The sequence below is a fragment of the Pleurodeles waltl genome, chromosome 11 (genome assembly GCF_031143425.1).
Source record: "Pleurodeles waltl isolate 20211129_DDA chromosome 11, aPleWal1.hap1.20221129, whole genome shotgun sequence".
Lineage (NCBI taxonomy): Eukaryota > Metazoa > Chordata > Amphibia > Caudata > Salamandridae > Pleurodeles > Pleurodeles waltl.
In genome coordinates, this window is record NC_090450.1 from 214,448,254 (window position 1) to 214,464,017 (window position 15,764).

The window sequence follows — 15,764 nt, forward strand, 5'->3', positions numbered from 1 at the left end:
AGTAGGGCAGATTTAATTGGGGTCGATTGGAGTGGGGCGGATTAAACTTGGTCTCATTGTTTTGGACTGGAGTGGTGCAGATTGCTTTGGATTGGGGTGAGGCAGATTAGAGTGGGGCAGATTGTTGTTGATTGTAGTGGGGCAGATTATTTTGGATTGGAGTGGGGCGTATAGTTTTGGATTGGAGGGGGCAAATTGTTTTGGATTGGAGTGGGACTGATATTTTTGGAGTGGAGTGGGGCAGATGGTTTTGCAATGCAGTGGGGAAGATTGTTTTGGTATGGAGTGAGGAAGAATGTTTTCGATTGGAGTGGGTGGATTGTGGTAGAGTGGGGTGGATTGGGGTGATGTGAATTGAATTGCATTAAATTAGATTGTGTTGGGGTGAATTTGAGTGGGATGGATTGCAGGGAGTCAGATTGTTTTGGATGGGATTGAGCGGATTTGAGTGGGGTGTATTAGCATAGGGAAAATTGGAGTGCAGCAGATTGGAGTGGGGAAGATTGTTTTAGAATGAAGTGGGACAGATTACATTAGATGGGGCAGACTGGAGATGGGCAGATTGTTTTGGATTCAAGTGGGTCATATTGGAGTGGAGAAGATAGGAGTTGGTCTGATTGTTTTGTATTGAAGTGTGGCAGATTGTAATGGGGTGGATTGTTTTGGATTGGAGTGGGGCTGATTGGAGTGGGTCAAACTGACATGGGACAGACTGGAGTGGGGCAGATTGACTGGTTTCAAGTAGGCCAGATGGGAGTGGTGCAGATTGGAGAGGGGCAGATTGTTTTGGACTGGAGTATGGCAGATTGGAGTGGGGTAGATTGTCATGGATTGGAGTAGGCCATATTGAATTAGGCATATTGGAGTGGGGCGCATTAGAGTGGAGCAGATTGTTTTGGATTGAAATAGAAGAGATTAGAATACGGTGAATTGGAGTGGTGCAGGTTTGAGTGGGAGGACTGAACTGAAGCAGATTTCTTTGGATTGTAGTGGGGCAGATTGTTTTTGATTGGAGTGGAGCAGAGTGGACTGAGACTGATTATTTTGGATTGTAGTTGGTAGATTGTGTTGAATTAGAATAGGTCAGATTAGAATGAGGACATTGTTTTGGATTTAGAGGGCAGATTAGAGTGGGGCAGATTGTTTTGGATTGGAGTCAGGATGGTATTTTTGGATTGAAGTGGGGCAGATTGTTTTGGAATGCAGTCAGTCACATTTGTTTTCGAATGGAGTGGGACAGATTGTTTTGGACTGGAGTGGGGTTGATTATGGTGGATTGGATTGGAGGGCGGTGGATTGAGCTGGAGTGGAATTAATTGCGTCGGGTGAGGAGGATTACATTTGATTGGGGTAGATGGGATGGGGGTATTAGAGTAGGGCAGATTGCAGTGAGGCAGAATGTTTTGGATTGGAGTGGGGTGGATGGAGTGGGGCAGAGTGGAGTGGGGCTGATTAGAGTACGGCAGATTTGAGTAAGGCCGATTGTTTTGGATTTGAGTGGGTCAGATTGGAGTGGAGCATATAGGAGCTGGGCAGATTGTTTTGGATTTAATTGGGGCAGATTGGAGTGGGGCAGATTAGTTTGTATTAAAGTTGTATGGATTGGAGTGGAGCAGATTGGTGTGGTCCAGATTGGAGTGGGTTTGATTGGGTCAGATTGAAGTGGAAAAGATTGGAGGTGGGCAGATTGTTTTGAGATGGAGCGGGCCAGATTGGAGTGGGCAATTGGATTGGGGCAGATTGGAGTGGGGTAGAATGTTTTGAATTTGAGTGGGTCAGATTGGAGTGGAGCAGATTGGGTGTCAGCAGATTGTTTTGCATTTGAGTGGGGCAGATTGTTTTGGATTGGAGCACAGCAAATTGGAGCGGATTGGAGTGGGGTGGATTGGATTGGAGCGGGGCAGATTGTTTTGGATTGAGTAGGGGAGATTGGAGTATAGCAGATAGAAGTGGGGTAGATTGGAGTGGGTTGGATTTAAGTGGAGCAGATTGCTTTAGACTGGAGTGGGGCAGATTGCTTTGTATTGGATTGGGGCAGATTGGAGGGGGAAGATTGTTTTGGATTGGAGGGGGCAGATTGGAGTAGGGCAGATTGGAATGGGGCAAATTATTTTGGATTTGAGTGGGGCAGATTGGAGTAGGGTAGACATTTTTTGATTGGAGTGGGGTAGATGGTTTTGGATAGGTTTGGGGTGGATTGTTTTGGATTGGAGTGAGGCAGATTGTTTGGATTGGAATGGAGCAGATTGTTTAGGGTTGGTGTGGGGCAGATTGGAGTGAGGCAGATTGTTCCAACTTGGAGTGGGTCAGATTGTTTTAGATTGGAGTTAGTCAGAGTGGAGTGGGTCAGATTGTGTTACATTGTAGTTGGGCAGTTTGGAGTGAAGTAGACTGGAGTTGCTCAGATTGTTCTGGACTATAGTGGGGCAGATTGCAGTGGGGATTGTTTTGGATTGAAGTTGGGGAGATTGGTATGCGGCACTTTGGAGTGGAGTACATTGGAGTGTGGCAGGCTGAAGTGGGGCAGGTTGTTTTAGATTGGAGTGGGGCAGACTGAAGTGGGCAGATAGTTTAGATTGGAGTGGGGCAGATTGTTTTTGATTGGATTGGGGCAGATTGGAGTTGGTCAGATTGTTTTGAATTGGAGTGCAGAAGAATATTTTGGACTGGAGTGGGGCAGATTGTTTTGAAATGGTGTGGGGTTGATTATGGTGGATTGGATTGGAGGGCGGTGGATTGAGCTGGAGTGGAATTAATTGCATCGGGTGAGGAGGATTACATTTGATTGGGGTAGATGGGATGGGGGTATTAGAGTAGGGCAGATTGCAGTGAGGCAGAATGTTTTGGATTGGAGTGGGGTGGACTGGAGTGGGGCAGAGTGGAGTGGGGCTGATTAGAGTACGGCAGATTTGAGTAAGGCCGATTGTTTTGGATTTGAGTGGGTCAGATTGGAGTGGAGCATATAGGAGCTGGGCAGATTGTTTTGGATTTAACTGGGGCAGATTGGAGTGGGGCAGATTAGTTTGTATTAAAGTTGTATGGATTGGAGTGGAGCAGATTGGTGTGGTCCAGATTGGAGTGGGTTTGATTGGGTCAGATTGAAGTGGAAAAGTTTGGAGGTGGGCAGATTGTTTTGAGATGGAGTGGGCCAGATTGGAGTGGGCAATTGGATTGGGGCAGATTGGAGTGGGGTAGAATGTTTTGAATTTGAGTGGGTCAGATTGGAGTGGAGCAGATTGGGTGTCAGCAGATTGTTTTGCATTTGAGTGGGGCAGATTGTTTTGGATTGGAGCACAGCAAATTGGAGCGGATTGGAGTGGGGTGGATTGGATTGGAGCGGGGCAGATTGTTTTGGATTGAGTAGGGGAGATTGGAGTATAGCAGATAGAAGTGGGGTAGATTGGAGTGGGTTGGATTTAAGTGGAGCAGATTGCTTTAGACTGGAGTGGGGCAGATTGTTTTGTATTGGATTGGGGCAGATTGGAGGGGGAAGATTGTTTTGGATTGGAGGGGGCAGATTGGAGTAGGGCAGATTGGAATGGGGCAAATTATTTTGGATTTGAGTGGGGCAGATTGGAGTAGGGTAGACATTTTTTGATTGGAGTGGGGTAGATGGTTTTGGATTGGTTTGGGGTGGATTGTTTTGGATTGGAGTGAGGCAGATTGTTTGGATTGGAATGGAGCAGATTGTTTAGGGTTGGTGTGGGGCAGATTGGAGTGAGGCAGATTGTTCCAACTTGGAGTGGGTCAGATTGTTTTAGATTGGAGTTAGTCAGAGTGGAGTGGGTCAGATTGTGTTACATTGTAGTTGGGCAGTTTGGAGTGAAGTAGACTGGAGTTGCTCAGATTGTTCTGGACTATAGTGGGGCAGATTGAAGTTGGGCAGATTGCAGTGGGGATTGTTTTGGATTGAAGTTGGGGAGATTAGTATGCGGCACTTTGGAGTGGAGTACATTGGAGTGTGGCAGGCTGAAGTGGGGCAGGTTGTTTTAGATTGGAGTGGGGCAGACTGAAGTGGGCAGATAGTTTAGATTGGAGTGGGGCAGATTGTTTTTGATTGGATTGGGGCAGATTGGAGTTGGTCAGATTGTTTTGAATTGGAGTGCAGAAGAATATTTTGGACTGGAGTGGGGCAGATTTTTTTTAAATGGTGTGGGGTTGATTATGGTGGATTGGATTGGAGGGCGGTGGATTGAGCTGGAGTGGAATTAATTGCATCGGGTGAGGAGGATTACATTTGATTGGGGTAGATGGGATGGGGGTATTAGAGTAGGGCAGATTGCAGTGAGGCAGAATGTTTTGGATTGGAGTGGGGTGGACTGGAGTGGGGTAGAGTGGAGTGGGGCTGATTAGAGTACGGCAAATTTGAGTAAGGCCGATTGTTTTGGATTTGAGTGGGTCAGATTGGAGTGGAGCATATAGGAGCTGGGCAGATTGTTTTGGATTTAATTGGGGCAGATTGGAGTGGGGCAGATTAGTTTGTATTAAAGTTGTATGGATTGGAGTGGAGCAGATTGGTGTGGTCCAGATTGGAGTGGGTTTGATTGGGTCAGATTGAAGTGGAAAAGATTGGAGGTGGGCAGATTGTTTTGAGATGGAGTGGGCCAGATTGGAGTGGGCAATTGGATTGGGGCAGATTGGAGTGGGGTAGAATGTTTTGAATTTGAGTGGGTCAGATTGGAGTGGAGCAGATTGGGTGTCAGCAGATTGTTTTGCATTTGAGTGGGGCAGATTGTTTTGGATTGGAGCACAGCAAATTGGAGCGGATTAGAGTGGGGTGGATGGATTGGAGCGGGGCAGATTGTTTTGGATTGAGTAGGGGAGATTGGAGTATAGCAGATAGAAGTGGGGGAGATTGGAGTGGGTTGGATTTAAGTGGGGCATATTGCTTTAGAGTGGAGTGGGGCAGATTGTTTTGTATTGGATTGGGGCAGATTGGAGGGGGAAGATTGTTTTGGATTGGAGGGGGCAGATTGGTGTAGGGCAGATTGGAATGGGGCAAATTATTTTGGATTTGAGTGGGGCAGATTGGAGTAGGGTAGACATTTTTTGATTGGAGTGGGGTAGATGGTTTTGGATTGGTTTGGGGTGGATTGTTTTGGATTGGAGTGAGGCAGATTGTTTGGATTGGAATGGAGCAGATTGTTTAGGGTTGGTGTGGGGCAGATTGGAGTGAGGCAGATTGTTCCAACTTGGAGTGGGTCAGATTGTTTTAGATTGGAGTTAGTCAGAGTGGAGTGGGTCAGATTGTGTTACATTGTAGTTGGGCAGTTTGGAGTGAAGTAGACTGGAGTTGCTCAGATTGTTCTGGACTATAGTGGGGCAGATTGAAGTTGGGCAGATTGCAGTGGGGATTGTTTTGGATTGAAGTTGGGGAGATTAGTATGCGGCACTTTGGAGTGGAGTACATTGGAGTGTGGCAGGCTGAAGTGGGGCAGGTTGTTTTAGATTGGAGTGGGGCAGACTGAAGTGGGCAGATAGTTTAGATTGGAGTGGGGCAGATTGTTTTTGATTGGATTGGGGCAGATTGGAGTTGGTCAGATTGTTTTGAATTGGAGTGCAGAAGAATATTTTGGACTGGAGTGGGGCAGATTTTTTTGAAATGGTGTGGGGTTGATTATGGTGGATTGGATTGGAGGGCGGTGGATTGAGCTGGAGTGGAATTAATTGCATCGGGTGAGGAGGATTACATTTGATTGGGGTAGATGGGATGGGGGTATTAGAGTAGGGCAGATTGCAGTGAGGCAGAATGTTCTGGATTGGAGTGGGGTGGACTGGAGTGGGGCAGAGTGGAGTGGGGCTGATTAGAGTACGGCAGATTTGAGTAAGGCCGATTGTTTTGGATTTGAGTGGGTCAGATTGGAGTGGAGCATATAGGAGCTGGGCAGATTGTTTTGGATTTAATTGGGGCAGATTGGAGTGGGGCAGATTAGTTTGTATTAAAGTTGTATGGATTGGAGTGGAGCAGATTGGTGTGGTCCAGATTGGAGTGGGTTTGATTGGGTCAGATTGAAGTGGAAAAGATTGGAGGTGGGCAGATTGTTTTGAGATGGAGCGGGCCAGATTGGAGTGGGCAATTGGATTGGGGCAGATTGGAGTGGGGTAGAATGTTTTGAATTTGAGTGGGTCAGATTGGAGTGGAGCAGATTGGGTGTCAGCAGATTGTTTTGCATTTGAGTGGGGCAGATTGTTTTGGATTGGAGCACAGCAAATTGGAGCGGATTAGAGTGGGGTGGATGGATTGGAGCGGGGCAGATTGTTTTGGATTGAGTAGGGGAGATTGGAGTATAGCAGATAGAAGTGGGGGAGATTGGAGTGGGTTGGATTTAAGTGGGGCATATTGCTTTAGAGTGGAGTGGGGCAGATTGTTTTGTATTGGATTGGGGCAGATTGGAGGGGGAAGATTGTTTTGGATTGGAGGGGGCAGATTGGTGTAGGGCAGATTGGAATGGGGCAAATTATTTTGGATTTGAGTGGGGCAGATTGGAGTAGGGTAGACATTTTTTGATTGGAGTGGGGTAGATGGTTTTGGATTGGTTTGGGGTGGATTGTTTTGGATTGGAGTGAGGCAGATTGTTTGGATTGGAATGGAGCAGATTGTTTAGGGTTGGTGTGGGGCAGATTGGAGTGAGGCAGATTGTTCCAACTTGGAGTGGGTCAGATTGTTTTAGATTGGAGTTAGTCAGAGTGGAGTGGGTCAGATTGTGTTACATTGTAGTTGGGCAGTTTGGAGTGAAGTAGACTGGAGTTGCTCAGATTGTTCTGGACTATAGTGGGGCAGATTGAAGTTGGGCAGATTGCAGTGGGGATTGTTTTGGATTGAAGTTAGGGAGATTGGTATGCAGCACTTTGGAGTGGAGTACATTGGAGTGTGGCAGGCTGAAGTGGGGCAGGTTGTTTTAGATTGGAGTGGGGCAGACTGAAGTGGGCAGATAGTTTAGATTGGAGTGGGGCAGATTGTTTTTGATTGGATTGGGGCAGATTGGAGTTGGTCAGATTGTTTTGAATTGGAGTGCAGAAGAATATTTTGGACTGGAGTGGGGCAGATTTTTTTTAAATGGTGTGGGGTTGATTATGGTGGATTGGATTGGAGGGCGGTGGATTGAGCTGGAGTGGAATTAATTGCATCGGGTGAGGAGGATTACATTTGATTGGGGTAGATGGGATGGGGGTATTAGAGTAGGGCAGATTGCAGTGAGGCAGAATGTTTTGGATTGGAGTGGGGTGGACTGGAGTGGGGCAGAGTGGAGTGGGGCTGATTAGAGTACGGCAGATTTGAGTAAGGCCGATTGTTTTGGATTTGAGTGGGTCAGATTGGAGTGGAGCATATAGGAGCTGGGCAGATTGTTTTGGATTTAATTGGGGCAGATTGGAGTGGGGCAGATTAGTTTGTATTAAAGTTGTATGGATTGGAGTTGGAGCACATTGGTGTGGTCCAGATTGGAGTGGGTTTGATTGGGTCAGATTGAAGTGGAAAAGATTGGAGGTGGGCAGATTGTTTTGAGATGGAGTGGGCCAGATTGGAGTAGGCAATTGGATTGGGGCAGATTGGAGTGGGGTAGAATGTTTTGAATTTGAGTGGGTCAGATTGGAGTGGAGCAGATTGGGTGTCAGCAGATTGTTTTGCATTTGAGAGGGGCAGATTGTTTTGGATTGGAGCACAGCAAATTGGAGCGGATTAGAGTGGGGTGGATTGGTTTGGAGCGGGGCAGATTGTTTTGGATTGAGTAGGGGAGATTGGAGTATAGCAGATAGAAGTGGGGTAGATTGGAGTGGGTTGGATTTAAGTGGGGCATATTGCTTTAGAGTGGAGTGGGGCAGATTGTTTTGTATTGGATTGGGGCAGATTGGAGGGGGAAGATTGTTTTGGACTGGAGGGGGCAGATTGGTGTAGGGCAGATTGGAATGGGGCAAATTATTTTGGATTTGAGTGGGGCAGATTGGAGTAGGGTAGAAATTTTTTGATTGGAGTGGGGTAGATGGTTTTGGATTGGTTTGGGGTGGATTGTTTTGGATTGGAGTGAGGCAGATTGTTTGGATTGGAATGGAGCAGATTGTTTAGGGTTGGTGTGGGGCAGATTGGAGTGAGGCAGATTTTTCCAACTTGGAGTGGGTCAGATTGTTTTAGATTGGAGTTAGTCAGAGTGGAGTGGGTCAGATTGTGTTACATTGTAGTTGGGCAGTTTGGAGTGAAGTAGACTGGAGTTGCTCAGATTGTTCTGGACTATAGTGGGGCAGATTGAAGTTGGGCAGATTGCAGTGGGGATTGTTTTGGATTGAAGTTAGGGAGATTGGTATGCAGCACTTTGGAGTGGAGTACATTGGAGTGTGGCAGGCTGAAGTGGGGCAGGTTGTTTTAGATTGGAGTGGGGCAGACTGAAGTGGGCAGATAGTTTAGATTGGAGTGGGGCAGATTGTTTTTGATTGGATTGGGGCAGATTGGAGTTGGTCAGATTGTTTTGAATTGGAGTGCAGAAGAATATTTTGGACTGGAGTGGGGCAGATTTTTTTAAAATGGTGTGGGGTTGATTATGGTGGATTGGATTGGAGGGCGGTGGATTGAGCTGGAGTGGAATTAATTGCATCGGGTGAGGAGGATTACATTTGATTGGGGTAGATGGGATGGGGGTATTAGAGTAGGGCAGATTGCAGTGAGGCAGAATGTTTTGGATTGGAGTGGGGTGGACTGGAGTGGGGCAGAGTGGAGTGGGGCTGATTAGAGTACGGCAGATTTGAGTAAGGCCGATTGTTTTGGATTTGAGTGGGTCAGATTGGAGTGGAGCATATAAGAGCTGGGCAGATTGTTTTGGATTTAATTGGGGCAGATTGGAGTGGGGCAGATTAGTTTGTATTAAAGTTGTATGGATTGGAGTGGAGCAGATTGGTGTGGTCCAGATTGGAGTGGGTTTGATTGGGTCAGATTGAAGTGGAAAAGATTGGAGGTGGGCAGATTGTTTTGAGATGGAGTGGGCCAGATTGGAGTGGGCAATTGGATTGGGGCAGATTGGAGTGGGGTAGAATGTTTTGAATTTGAGTGGGTCAGATTGGAGTGGAGCAGATTGGGTGTCAGCAGATTGTTTTGCATTTGAGAGGGGCAGATTGTTTTGGATTGGAGCACAGCAAATTGGAGCGGATTAGAGTGGGGTGGATTGGTTTGGAGCGGGGCAGATTGTTTTGGATTGAGTAGGGGAGATTGGAGTATAGCAGATAGAAGTGGGGTAGATTGGAGTGGATTGGATTTAAGTGGGGCATATTGCTTTAGAGTGGAGTGGGGCAGATTGTTTTGTATTGGATTGGGGCAGATTGGAGGGGGAAGATTGTTTTGGACTGGAGGGGGCAGATTGGTGTAGGGCAGATTGGAATGGGGCAAATTATTTTGGATTTGAGTGGGGCAGATTGGAGTAGGGTAGAAATTTTTTGATTGGAGTGGGGTAGATGGTTTTGGATTGGTTTGGGGTGGATTGTTTTGGATTGGAGTGAGGCAGATTGTTTGGATTGGAATGGAGCAGATTGTTTAGGGTTGGTGTGGGGCAGATTGGAGTGAGGCAGATTGTTCCAACTTGGAGTGGGTCAGATTGTTTTAGATTGGAGTTAGTCAGAGTGGAGTGGGTCAGATTGTGTTACATTGTAGTTGGGCAGTTTGGAGTGAGGTAGACTGGAGTTGCTCAGATTGTTCTGGACTATAGTGGGGCAGATTGAAGTTGGGCAGATTGCAGTGGGGATTGTTTTGGATTGAAGTTGGGGAGATTGGTATGCGGCACTTTGGAGTGGAGTACATTGGAGTGTGGCAGGCTGAAGTGGGGCAGGTTGTTTTAGATTGGAGTGGGGCAGACTGAAGTGGGCAGATAGTTTAGATTGGAGTGGGGCAGATTGTTTTTGATTGGATTGGGGCAGATTGGAGTTGGTCAGATTGTTTTGAATTGGAGTGCAGAAGAATATTTTGGACTGGAGTGGGGCAGATTGTTTTGAAATGGTGTGGCGGAGAATGGAGTTGGGTTGATTGTCTCGGATTGGAGTGGGGCAGATTGTTTTGGACTTAAATGTGGAAGATTTTGCTGGATTGGAGTGGGGCAGATATTGTGGATTGGAATTGGGCAGATTGTTTTGAAATGGAGTGGGGCAAAATGGTTTAGAATGGAGTGGGCAGATTGTTTTAAATTGGAGTGGGGTGGATTGTGGTGGAGTGGATTGTGGTGGGGATTGTTGGTGTGGCGTGGGATGGATTGGATTGGGGTGAGGTGGATTGGGTTAGATGGGACTGGGGTGGACTGGAGTGAGGCCGATTTTTGCGAAGCAGATTGTTTTGGATTGGGGTGGGGCAGATTGGAGTGGGGCAGATTTTTTGTATTGGAGTTGGACTGATTGGTGTGGGCTAGACTGTTTTGAATTGGAGTGGGGTGGATTGGGGTGGGGCGGATTGGAATTGGTCAGTTTGGAGTGGGGAAGTTTGTTTTGGATTCAAGTGGTTTAGATTATGGTAGAAAAGATTGTAGTTGGGTCCATTGTTCTGAATTGGAGTGGGGCAGATTGGGCTGTGGCAGATTGTTTTGGACAGGTTGCGGTAGATTAGAGTGGGGCAAATTGTAGTGGGACATATTGGATTAGGGCAGATTGGAGTGGGGCACATTGTTCTGAATTCAAGTAAGTCAGATTAGAGAGGAGCCGATTGGTGTTTGGCAGATAGTTTTGAATAGGAATTGGGCAAATTGGAGTGAGCCAGATTGGAGTGGGGAACATTGGATTGGGGCAGATTGGAGTGGAGCAGATTATTCTGAATTCAAGTAAATCAGATTGGAGAGGAGCAGATTGGTGTTTGGCAGATAGTTTTGGATTGGAGAGGGGCGGCTTGGAGTGGGGCAGATTTGAGTGGGATGGCTTGGAGTGGGGTAGATTGGACTGAGGCAGATTGTTTTGGATTGAGTGGGGGGTTTAGAGTGTGGCAGATTGGAGTGGGCAGATTGCAGTGGTGTGGACTGAAGTGGGGCAGATTGCGTTGGATTGGAGGTGGCAGATTTGAGTTAGGCAAATAGTTTTAAATTGGAGTGGGCAGATTGGAGTAGATAGAATTGATTTAATTGGAGTGGGGCAGATTGTTTTGGATTGAGTGGTGGGGACTGTAATATGGCAGATTGGAGTGTTGGAGTGTTGGAGTGAATGGACTGAAGTGGGATAGATTGCTTTGAATTGGAGTGGGGCTGATTGTAGAGGGACTGGTTAATTGGGTTGGAGTGGTACAGTTTTGAGGGGAGCAGATTGATTTGGATTGGAGTGGGACAAATTGAAGTGGGACGGATTGTTTTGGATTTGAGTTGGTCAGCCTGGAGTGGAGCAGACTGTTTTGGATTGGAGGAGGAAAGATTGGAATAGGGCAGATTGTTTTGGCTTGAAGTGGGGCTGATTGGAGTGAGGAAGATTGTTTTGGATTGTAATGGGCAGATTACTTTGGTTTGTAGTGAGGCTGATTGCAGTGTTTGCATATTGTCCTGGACTGGAGTGGAGCAGATTGTTTGGGGTTGGAGTGGAGTAGTTTGTATTGAGGCAGATTGTTTTGAATTTGAGTCAGGTGCATTGTTTTGGAACGGAATTGGTCAGATTGTTTCACATGGGAGTGGGACTGATTGGAGTTGAGCGGATTGGAGTTGGACAGATTGTTTTGGACTGGAGTGGGGCAGATTGGAGTGGAGCAGAATGTTGTGGATTGGGATGATGGTGCTGATGGGAGTAGGACAGATTGGAGTGGGTCAGAATGTTTTGGATTGAATTGGGGGATAGTGGAGTGTGGCAGATTGGAGCGGGCAAATTGGAGTGGGGACAGACTGAAATGGGGCAAATTGCCTTGGATTGGAGTGGGCTAGATTGGAGTTAGGCAGATTCCTTTGGAGTGGAGTGAGGCAGAAGGGAATGGGACAGGTTATTTGGATTGGAGTGGGACAATTTGGAGGGGAGCAGATTGCTTTGGATTTGAGTGTGGCAAATTGAAGTGGAACAGCTTCTTTTGGATTTGAGTTGGTCAGGCTGGAGTGGAGCAGACTGTTTTGGATTGGAGTAGGGCAGATTGGAATAGAGCAGATTGTTAAGGCTTGGAGTGGGGATGATTGGAGTGAGAAAGATTGTTTTGGATTGGAGTGGGCAGATTGTTTTGGATTGGAGTGAGGCAGATTGGAGTGTGGCAGATTGTTCTGGACTGAAATGGGGTACCTTTTTAGGGCTGGAGTGGGGCAGATTGGATTAGGATGGATTGTTTTGAATTTGAATGGGACACATTATTTTAGATTGGAGTGGGTCTGATTGTTTCACATTGGAGTGGGACTGATTGGAGTTGAGCGGATCCGAGTTGGGCAGATTGTTTTGGACTGGAGTGGGGCAGATTGGAGTGGGGCAGAATGCTTTGGTTTGGAGTTGTGCTGGTGGGAGTGCGACTGATTGGAGTGAGGCATATTGTTTTGGATTGAAGTGGGGGATAGTGGCGTGTGGCAGATTGGAGTGGACAAATTGTAGTGGGGAACAGAGTCAAGTGGGGCAAGTTGCTTTGGATTGGAGTGGGGTAGATTGGAGTAAATCAGATTTCTTTGAATTGGAGTGGGGCAGGTGGGAGTGGGACATGTTATATGGATTGGAGTTTGACAGTTTGGAGGGGAGCAGATTGATTTGGATTGGATTGTGGCAAATTGAAGTGGAACAGATTGTAATGGATTTGAGTTGGTCGGACTGGAGTGAAGAAGACTGTTTTAGATTAGAGTAGGGCAGATTGGAATAGGGGGATTTGTTTTGGCTTGGAGTGGGGCTGATTGGAGTGAGATAGATTGTTCTGGATTTTAGGGTTGGAGTGGGGTAGATTGGATTGGAACAGATTGTTTTGAGTTTGAATGGGGCACATTATTTTGAATTGGATCTGATTGTTTCACATTGGAGTGGTACTGATTGGAGTTGAGTGGATGGGAGTTGGGCATAATGTTTTGGCCTGGAGTGGGGCAGATTGGAGTGGAGCAGAATAGTTTGGATTGGAGTGGTGCTGTTGGGAGTGAGGCAGATTGTTTTGGATTGAAGTGGGGGATAGTAGAGTGCAGCAGATTGGAGCAGGGCGGATTGGAGTGAGGACAGGTGGAGTTTTAGATTAGAGTGGGACAGATTCTTTTGGATTGGAGTGGGGCAGATTTTTTTAATAGGAGTGGGGTGGATAGTGGTGGATTGAATTGGGGTGGGTAATATTGGGTGGAGTGGGATGAACTGGATTGGGGTTAGGAGGATTGAATTGGATTGGGGTAGCTACATTTGTGGTTCATTGGAGTGAGACGGACTGCAATGAGACAGATTGTTTTGGATTGAGTGTGACAGATTGGAGTAGGGTGGATTTGAATGGGGCACATAGGAGCGAGCGGGCAGATTGTTTTGGATTGAAGTGAGGAAGATTGGAGTGGGGCAGATTGTTTTGGATTGGAGGGGGTCTGGTTGGAGTTGGGAAGATTGTTTTGGATTAGAGTGGGGCTGGTTGGATTTGGGAAGATTGTTTTGGATTGGAAAGGGGCATATTGTTTTGGATTGGAGTGGAGCACATTGGAGGGGGATAAATTGTTCTGGTTTGGAGTGTGGCAGCTTGTTTGGGGTTGGAGTGGGACATATTGGGGCGGGGTAGATTGATCTGGATTGAAATTAGGCAGATTGTTTTGGACTGGAGTGAGACAGCTTGTTTTGGATTGAAGTTACGCAGATTGTTTTGGATTGGATTAGGATAGTTGGCGTGTGTTAGATTGGAGTGAGGCAGATTGAAGTGGGGCTGATTACTTTGGATTGGTGTGAGGTAGATTTGAGTTGGGCATATTGTTTTAGATTGGAATGGGGTAGATTGAAGTGGGACAGATTGATTTAGCTTAGATTGGGGCAGATTGTTCTGGATTGAGTAGGTCAGATTGGAGTGGGGCAGAATATTTTTGATTGGAATGGGCTAGATTGTTTTGGAACAGAGTGGAGAAGGTTTGTTTGTATTGTGGTGGATTAGATCGGAGTCAGCTTTATTGGGGTGAATTGGGATGGATTGGATTGGGGTGAGGTGGATTGAATTGCTTTGGGGTAGATGGGATTGGGGTTTATTAGAGTGGGGCGGATTACGATAAGGCAGGTTGTTTTAGATTGGAGTGGGACAGTTTGGAGTGGGGCGGATTTGAATAGGGCACATTGGAGTGGGGCAGATTGTTTTGGTTTGGAGTGGGGTAGATTGGAGTGGAGCAGAATGTTTTGGATTGGAGTAGGGCTGTTTGGAGTGGAGTGCGTCAGATTATTTGGGGTTGGAGAGGGGCAGATTGGAGTGAGGGAGATTGTTTTGGATTACAGTGGGACAGATTGTTTTGGATTGGAGTCGGGAAGATTGGAGTGGGTCAGATTGTTTTATATTGAGGCAGATTGAAGTTGGGCAGATTGTTTTGGGTTGGAATAAGTTGGATTGGCAAGGGGCTGTTTGAAGTGGGGCAGGTTGTTTTGGATTGGCGTTCGGCAGATTGTTTTTGGATTGGAGTGCGGCAGATTGTTCTGGATTACAGTGGGGATCATTGTTTTAGATTAGAGTGGGGATCATTGTTTTGGATTGGAATGGGGCAGGTTGTTTTGGAATAGATTAGGGCAGATTGTTTTAGATTAGAGTGGAGCATCTTATTTTGGATTAGAGTGGGGCAGATGTTTTTTTGAGTTGGAGTGGTGCAGATTGTTTTGGATTTAAATGGTGGGGATTGTTTAGGTATGAAGTAGGGCACATTGTTTTGGACTATCATGGGGTATTGTGGTGGATTGAATTGGAGTGGGGTTTATTGAGTGGAGTGGGTTGGATTGGATTGGGGTGAGGTGGTTTGAATTGGATTGGGGTAAATGTGATTGTGGTTGATTGGAGGGAGGCAGATTGCAGTGAGGCAGATTGCTTTGGATTGGAGTGGGGCAGATTTGAATGGGGTTGGTTGGAATGCAGCAGATTGGAGAGGGGCAGATTGTTTTGGAATGGAGTGGAGTAGATTGGAGTGGGGTAGATTGTGTTGTATTGAAGTGGGGAAGGTTGGATTTGGGAAGATTGTTTTCGATTGGAGCGGGGCAGAGTGTTTTGGACTGAAGTGGAACTGATGGGAGGTTCTAGATTGTTCTGGTTTGCAGTGTGGCAGATTGTTTGGGGTTAGAGTGGGGTAGATTCGAGTCGGACTGATTGTTTCAATTGTAGTGTGGGCAGGTTGTTTTGAATTGGAGTGGGGCAGATTGGAACAGGTATATTTTTTATATTGAAGGTGGGCAGATTTGGGCAGATTTTTTTGAAATGCAGTGTGGTGGTTAGGAGTGGGGCAGATTGTTCTGGATTGAAATTGGGCAGATTGTTTGGGGTTAGAGTGGGGCAGATTACAGTGAGGCAGATTGTTTTGGTTTGAAGTGAGGCAGATTGGTTTGGATTGGAATCGGGTATTTGGAGTCTGGTAGATTAGAGTGGGGCAGATTGGAGTGGGGTGTATTGAAGTAGGGCTGATCTCTTTGGATTGAAGTGGGGCAGATTGTTTTGGATTGGAGTGGGACAGATTGAAGTGAGGCAGACTGTTTTAGATTCGATTGGAGAAGATTGGAGTGAAGCAGATTGTTTTAGATGCGAGTGGGTCAAATTGGAGTGGGACAGATTGTTTTTGATTGGAGTTTGGCAGATTGGTGTCAAGCAAATTGTATTGAATTGGAGTGGGAAAGATTGTTTGGATTGAAGTGGGGCAGGTTGTTTTGGATTGGAGTGAGGCTGATTTGAGTGGTTT